General features: G+C 38.4%; 1 pseudogene; it reads left to right on the top strand.

Moving 5' to 3' along the window:
* Positions 1–6,126, top strand: part of LOC107713704 (von Willebrand factor A domain-containing protein 8-like) — a 43,811-nt pseudogene extending 37,685 nt beyond the window's left edge.
* Positions 6,127–6,489: the final 363 nt, after the last annotated feature.

Consider the following 6,489-nt stretch of genomic DNA (forward strand, 5'->3'; position numbering starts at 1 on the left):
AAAAAAAAAAAAAAAAGAAAGAAAATCGCACTGACCCGAAACTTTAGTGTATACTGTAGTGTATAGCAGTTGCCTGAAGATAGAAAATGGTTGTTTTAACTACATTACACCTGTTTTTGGTGCAAGAAACGTTGCCTAACATAAGTCAACTTGATGGAGGAATGAAATATTGGAATAAAAATGTGCTCTTGTCTGTTGTTCTAAAGGTTAAAGCTGTGAAAATGGGACATATCCTGGTAATAGATGAAGCTGATAAAGCTCCCACAAATGTCACCTGTATCCTGAAGACACTGGTGGAGAGTGGAGAGATGATCCTGGCAGATGGAAGAAGAATAGTGTCAGGGGAAATGGGCAGAGAGGATCAAACGCATTCCATGTCACAAACCCATCACTGACAGGAATCCTTCTTCGATATCCACAGATCCACTGGAAGCAGCCGGAAAGCCTAATGCCATTGCCATGCATCCAGACTTCTGCATGATTGTTTTAGCAAACCGGCCTGGCTTTCCGTTTTTGGGAAATGACTTCTTTGGAGCACTTGGTAAGACTTATATATTATGCAGAATGCCATGAATGGCCAATCAGAATCAAGGATCCCAGAAAGCGATGTAATACAATTACAATAATTATGTAATACAGTTTCTTTTTTTGATGATTTAACGATTTACTCTTTCAGGGGACATATTTAGCTGCCATGCAGTGGACAACCCCAAACCTCAGGCTGAGTTTGCCATGCTGAAGCAATATGGGCCTGATAGTCCTGATGCAATCCTCCAGAAACTGGTGGCTGCATTCGGAGAGCTCCGGGCCATGGCTGACCAGGGAACAATCACCTACCCCTACTCTACACGAGAAGTGGTCAACATCGTAAAACACCTGCAGGTAATCAGCTGGTAGTCTTAACCTCAGATGCCACACATATAGTCCATATATATATAATGCATACTTGCTGAAGAAAATCTTACTGACCCTGAACTTCTACGGAAGTGTATTTCAGATGAACGGCAGTTGTAAAACAAAACAAACCTTTGTTGGTCATTTTTCACCATTCAGTCTCTTCCTGTATAAAGGGGACTGACCATGTCTAGAATAAGCTGCAAAGTGGACCAGACTTTATGCTGCAAGTCAAAAGTCTGGTCAAATCCCCACAATACATTAAACCTCTTTGTTTTAGGATGTTCCCTCTTTTAAGAATTCAGACTTCGTGTCGGTGATGAACTGCGTGTTGTTTGATAGATGAGGGTGAGTGACCCTATGTCTGAGATGAAAGGTGCCGCACGAGAGAAAGAGAGAGAGAGAGAGAGTGAGGAGAGGCCCTGTCTCTTCACTCGGCCCACTCACAGACTGATCTGACCCATGGAGGCCACACTGCCATTCTGGACCACCTGTCTCTGGGCTTTAACTCTTCTCTCTCTCTCACACACACACACACACACACAACCAACGTACCAGCCTCCTCCTCTCGTCTCAGCGCTCAGGAGTGACAGAGATGCAGATAGATGTATGGAATTCTTCTGTCACATTGGATGAGGAGTCAGTTGTCAGATTAGTCTGCCACAAGCAGGCATCAGAGGTCTACAATCGCTGTCAAAAGTTTGGACAAGCGTGACCGAATTTGTTCCTTGTGATCTTATAAACCTTTTGTTCTAAATGCCGTTATGCTTAAAATTAGTTTTGTACACAAATAGAAATGGTCTACTTATGATTATCTAAACTAAATTTTTTATTTAAAAACCCCAATGTCCAGAATGAGCAGAGCTACAATCTAGATGAAGAAGAACCTAAAATATAATTGAGTTTTTGGCATTAAATCATCAATTCTGAGCCCTGGCTGAATGATGTGACTCGGGGGTTGAGGAAAACTTGTAGAAAATTTGAACGAAAATGGAATAAAGACAGGTTACAGATATCTTTTGAAATGTTACAGGAGTCTCTAGCCAACTATCAGAATGCTGTAAAGATGGCTTAAAGAAATTTTGATCAGGGTTTTAAACTATTTATTGACTGCAGTTGACTCCTCAGCAGTTCTTGTTTTATTAGATCTTAGTGCTGCATTCGATACTATTGACCATGAGATTTTACTCTCATGGCTTGAGAAGGTGGTGGGAATTCATGGTATAGCGCTTACATGGTTTAAGTCCTTTCTTTCAAACAGATCTTTTTCTGTAAATGTTAGTCAAGATTATTCACAACCTGTTTCTTTACTTTGTGGGGTTCCACAGGGGTCCATTCTCGGCCCGATTTTGTTTTCTTTGTATATGTTACCCCTTGGATCAATTTTTTTGTAAGCATGGAATCTCGTTTCACTTCTATGCAGATGACATGCAAGTGTATCTTCCTCTGCAAAAGAATAGTAAAAAGCAAATAGAATCGTTGCTGGACTGTTTACAAGAAATTAAGCTATGGCTGTCTTTACATTTTTAAAATCTGAATGAAGACAAAACTGAAGTTGTGTGGTTTGGAGCTCCAAATAATTTATCTTATTTGGGCAGTTTAGCCCCTTTTTGTAAGCCAGTAGTGCGAAATTTAGGAGTTCTTTTTGATAGTGATCTCAAGTTTGAAAAACAGATTTATTCTGTGGTTAGGTCCTGTTTTTATCACTTGAGATTAATAGCCAAGGTGAAACCATTTTTGTCCATGCGTGATTTGGAAAAAGTCATTCATGCCTTTGTATTCACAAGGTTAGATTACTGCAACTCATTATATGTTGGCATTAATAAATCATTGCTTAACCGCTTACAACTGGTCCAAAATGCTGCAGCGAGGCTTTTGACAGGTTCTCGTAAGAGAGATCATATTACTCCTGTTCTGAGTTCTTTACAATGGTTACTGATCCCTTATAGAATTCATTTAAAAATTTTGGTTTTTGTCTATAAATCATTGCATAGTAGGGCTCCATTGTACTTTGTGGAACTGATTGAGAAATATGAGCCAAAACGGTCTCTAAGGTCAGCTGACCAGCTGGCTTTGATGATTCCTAGAACTAAATGGTGAAGTGGAGATCGAGCTTTTGTAGCGATAACTCCGAAACTCGAATGAATTATAGTTTTCTCTCAGATCAGCTCCCACATTAAGTGTTTTTAAACACAAGCTTAAGGAATATTTCCTTGCATTAGCATTTAATGGGGTATAGACATTTCTCTGTATATTGAAATTGTGGAGTTTATTTCACTGTCATTTTATTGTGGTTTAAGTGTTGTGTTTTATGTTTGAGACGGTTTTATTATGTGTTTAGATATTGTACAGCTCTTTCGTCAATGGTCGGTTGTGTGAAAGTGCTCAATAAATAAATAAAAGAAGAAGAGGTTTTTAATAATATGATGGAAGGTAATGGTGAGAGAGGGTGAATGGTACATGAGCACCAACTGCACATCTCTAACAGCCAGTCTATTAACTTTGCTAGTTCTGTGTTACGCAGACACCTGTGATCATTAACAGCAAATGTGGAAGGAGTCATCACAATGGAAATATTGTGAATATTTCAATATTGTTAATACGTTTATTTAAAATGTGTCATTAGACTGGTTTCACGGTCCTTCTTTGTCTTGTGTCTTTTGAGTTTATCGGAGAGTTTAGAGCAGTGCTTCTCCATCTGTTTTGCTCGATATGTATCGGGGGTATGCGATATATTGTAATTATTGTTTTAACTATGTGCAAATCTGCTTTTTAAACAAATCAGTTTCATCAGTGATTCAATGACCGACTTAATCGACTTAATCAGACTAAATCAATCAGTTTGAATGAATAACTCAATGACTCAACTCATTAAGACAGTCGCTGTGTCTGAATATGGCTACTTTCATACTATATAGTATGCAAAAAACGGTATGCCAGTATATAGTATGCAAAAAACTGTATGTCCAAATTCATGGTATTCATTCAACAGTAGGCAAAAAGCACCTGGATGAGCTACTACTTTTGCCGAGATTCTGGTTCCAGTTTTTTTGTCAATATTGCACACCCCTAAAGTCCCCCGTTGTCTCCAACAATATTAAGCAACAGGCAACTCCCTAGCCTTTTAGTTTTGCTTTTTGTTTTGAGGTCAATCTTGAAGTCATTCCTAGTTTCTGTAAATTTAAAAAAGTAACAAAAATTATTATTATTATTACAATTAAAATAATATAATTTCACGATTTCAGATGTTTTAGGAGTTGAATGTTCTTCAGGGATCCCACTCTTCTTATTAACCAGTGAATTTACATGACTCTTCAAGTCATTGTGATTTACTGAATAAGGATTTAGGAGTAGGATTTAATAAAAACAATTTTTTTTAAATGACTCACTTACATTTTATTCTTCCCAATACATATTTTAGAGCTTGGCATAACTAGAAAATGTATATTCATTCTAAGAATGCCTGTGGCTTTTTAAGATTGTATTATTTTTTACATGACTTTTCTAGGAGTGGAAACACACTTTTAAAATCAGGCTACCTTATATAGCCAGGACCATGGAAACCCTGGTCGAAAACCACTGGTTTAGGCGCAGATGTTTTAATACAAAAACATGTCTCTCATTTCAACTTCATCAACAACAACAGCATTAGAGATTATTATCAGAATCAACGCTGACTCTATTCATTTGCGCCTAGTAAAAATTTGCGTCTAGCAAAATTGTATTGTTAAACTGGTGCGAATAAAAGAAAACTGAAGTGGAAGTGAACTAGATTTATTAATTCTTACATAAGTTTGCATTAACATTGTGAATCAACTAGACAACAGTGGGTTTTCCTCGAAGTGATGGTTCCTGATTGAGAAATATAACCGTTTCAAACCAGATCAAATGCATGAATTGAGATGTATTGAATATCGTCAAAATGCTGAAAAATATTTAGATATTTTTAGCTGTATTGCCCAGCTCTACTCCTGTCCTGTCATAAACATGCACAAGATGTGGAAAAGACTTCTTTGAATAGATCGTCTGTCGCCAGGCTGAAAGCATTTTAATGAACACATGTGACTGCCCCTCGCTCACTGGAGATCACAGTCAATGAGCTGCATTGCACAGGTCAGTCTGGGCAAATGAAACCCTATGGATTTTCTGCTCACAGGTGGCTGCACGGTCACTTTTTGTTGAATTTGATTTTGTTGAGTCAGTAACAGGCAGACTATTTAATCTGATCGAATGTGATTTCGACCAGTCTTTCAGGAAAGCTGCCAATTTCACAGCTAGCTTGTTTTACCACCTGTTAAACATAATTTTGGCTTAATGATGAGTCTTTCTGGGAGGATTGTTTTCTTTGTTAAAGCTTCTGTTTGTGGCTAGCAGGTCATTTTCTGGGCGGTATATCATCTGTAGTTTTGTAAGACTTAAAAGCCAACAGAGGTAGTGTTGACAGTGATATAATTTTGAATTTGAATTTATTTGAATTTATTTTAAACTGCAGTTCATTAAATTCCTCATTCCAATGTAACATCCTGTGTGTTGTGGCAAATTAAAAGTCTTGCATGTTTTATCTATTTCTCCTGTATGATGTTTAGCTGGTAGTGATTGATAACATAAGATCAGAGTGCTCTTAAAATGCCTCATTACGACTAAAGACTTTTGTCTTGTGGCTCACCTCTTTCCTTTTTTTTCCAGAAATTTCCGGATGAGGGCCTGGCCAACGTTGTGAGGAATGTGTTTGACTTTGACTCCTATAACAAGGACACGCAGCACTGCACAAGCATGGCATTCCCATCGGAGCCAAACCCACCAGCGTGCACCTGGCCAAGGAGTTATAGCTCAGCTCCTATTGCCCCTTTACTGTCTGCGAATGCAGCATCATGAACAAATATCCTGCAGTTTCTCTAATAAACACACTGTGCTGGACTAATATAACTACCTGTAAAAAGGATCTGCTCTGCATGGTTCTCAAACCGTACACTTGAACAAATGTATTTGTTTAAAGGTGCAGTGTGCCATTTTTGCAGCAATAGTGACACTAAATACAAAGTTCTGTCACGGATCTCTAGATGGCGCAGGCCGATTTCTAAGTCAATCTGATATAATAATATCATCATTCACATGGCGCAGCTTATTGGTTTCTTTTTGCATCAGCAACCAATGAGCTTGCTGCTCAAATGCTCGGCTAGTGCTTACATTAGCAGTTGCAACACGTTTCAGAAACCCTCCACCTTCCCCAGCTCCACCTGTATAGATCTGCTACGGGGTAATCTCATGTATGTTATATATGGGGGTTATTTTATATATGTTATTACATATATTGTACAGCAGCAGTATTTCCTACATGCTCACAGCAGCATGTCTGTGGATATATTGGCAGTAGAAAGTTTCGGTACTTGCTCTGCCGCAGCAGTAGTGTAGCAGATGTATTCCACCAAGATCAAACACATTAACATTGCCATATATATTACCGTAACTTTCCTAAAGTCATGACAGAGATAGAATAGCAAAATGACAGGTGGCCCTGCCCTAAACTCACACCATTGGTTGAGCCAGTGTTGATATGTCTAGGCCAGTTGGACTGCTCAAATGAACATCAGTTTG

Source organism: Sinocyclocheilus rhinocerous, unplaced genomic scaffold, assembly GCF_001515625.1.
Source record: "Sinocyclocheilus rhinocerous isolate Xijiao unplaced genomic scaffold, SAMN03320098_v1.1 scaffold2584, whole genome shotgun sequence".
In the NCBI taxonomy this organism is placed as follows: domain Eukaryota; kingdom Metazoa; phylum Chordata; class Actinopteri; order Cypriniformes; family Cyprinidae; genus Sinocyclocheilus; species Sinocyclocheilus rhinocerous.